This window comes from Pongo pygmaeus, chromosome 9 (assembly GCF_028885625.2).
Source record: "Pongo pygmaeus isolate AG05252 chromosome 9, NHGRI_mPonPyg2-v2.0_pri, whole genome shotgun sequence".
NCBI classification, from domain to species: domain Eukaryota; kingdom Metazoa; phylum Chordata; class Mammalia; order Primates; family Hominidae; genus Pongo; species Pongo pygmaeus.
This window is the reverse complement of record NC_072382.2, coordinates 117,722,879-117,724,589: the sequence shown is the minus strand read 5'-3', so window position 1 is coordinate 117,724,589 and position 1,711 is coordinate 117,722,879. Positions and strand designations below refer to the sequence as shown.

Here is a 1,711-nt window from a genome sequence, read left to right as displayed (position 1 = left end):
CAAAATGCCTCTTGCCCAGAAGAAAAATCAGGGACCTCAAAACAAGGCAGGCTTCTTCAGAGCCCAGGAGTGGGCTGCTGAGAGCTAAGTCAAGTAATTTTCTATGAGGATTTTTCAGATAAATACAATAAACTTACTGACCAGGCAGCAAACAAATAAATAAATATGTAAATAGATTTTCACCAAGTCACATAACTAAACCCCCAAAAGTCAAAAACAAAAGAGAATTTTGAAAGGAGCAAGAGGAAAGCAAAAATTACATACAAGGGAACGCTCATAAGACTACCTGCGAATTTCTGAGCAGAAACCTTGCAGACCAGGAGAAAGTGAGATGATATATTCAAAGTACTAAAGGAGACTTTCTATCTGGTGCCATCAGGTAAACCAAGATGGGTGCATACAAATACATCCAGGAGCTATGGAAGAAGCAGTCTGATGTCTTGCACTTTCTTCTGAAGGTCGGCTGCTGGCAGTACTGCCAGCTCTCTGCTCTGCACAGGGATCCCCACCCCACCTGGCCTGATAAAGCATGCCAACTGGGCTACAAGGCCAAGAAAAGTTACATTATATATAGGATTTGTAAGCGCCATGGTGACCAAAAATGCCCAGTTCCTAAGGGTGCAACTTATGGCAAGCCTGTCCATCATGATGTTAACCAGCTAGAGTTTGCTTGAAGCCTTCAGTCCACTGCAGAGGAGTAAGCTGGACACCACTGTGGAACTTTAAGAGTCTTGAATTCTAACTGGGTTGGTGAAGATTCCATGTACAAATTTTTGGAGGTTATCCTAATTGATCCATTCCATAAAGCTATCAGAAGAAATCCTGACACCCAGTGAATCACCAAATCAGTTCACAAGCACAGGGAGATGCATGGGCTGACATCTGCAGGCTGAAAGAGCTATGGCCTTGGAAAGGGCCATAAATTCCACCACGCTTTTGGTGGTTCTCGCTGGGCAACTTGGAGAAGGCACAATATTTTCCAGCTCTACCGTTACCATTAATATAAGTAAAGTTCATAAAATTCCTACATAATAAACAACTTAGGACAGTCATGTCTGTCTACAGGTGTTATTTGCCTGTTAAAATTAGTCTGCAGATTGTTTCATGAATGCTTTGTCAAATTATGAAAGTTAAAGTGCAGTAATGTTTGACAATGACCATAAGTGATGGTGTATCTTGTTTCTAATAAGATAAACTTTTTTTGTCTTTGCTCTTATTAGGAAGTTATATGTCAGTGTTTAAAACATATTGTGTGGTATAATAGGTTTAAAATAAATTATCTAAAAAAGGAGAAGGAAAAAAAGTACTAAAGGTAAATAACAACAACAACAGCCAACAAAGAATACTATATCTGGCAAGGTAGTCATTCAGAAATGAAGGAGAGATGAGGACTTTTTCAGACAAACAAAAGCTGTGGGAGTTCATCACCATTAGACCTGTCTTACAAGAAATGCTAAAGAGAATGCTCCAAGCTGAATAAAAAAAGATGCTAATTAGTGATACAAAAACACATGAAAGTATAAAACTCGGAGGTAAGTCAATTTCATTGTAATCAATAAATCAAGTTTAATCGGAAAAAATCCTCACAATAATCCCATAATATAAATGATAGTTATAACTGTTGTACAAATGAGGAGCAGAGGCTCTGAAGTGTCAATTAAATTATCTCCAATTTTATGATTAGAATGTGACAGAGCCAAAGTTTGGTCCC

At 38.4% G+C, this 1,711-nt stretch overlaps 1 pseudogene; it reads left to right on the top strand.

The window, feature by feature from the left end:
* The first annotated feature begins 389 nt into the window (after nt 1–389).
* Nucleotides 390–1,001, top strand: LOC129008744 (large ribosomal subunit protein eL15-like; annotated as a pseudogene).
* Nucleotides 1,002–1,711: the final 710 nt, after the last annotated feature.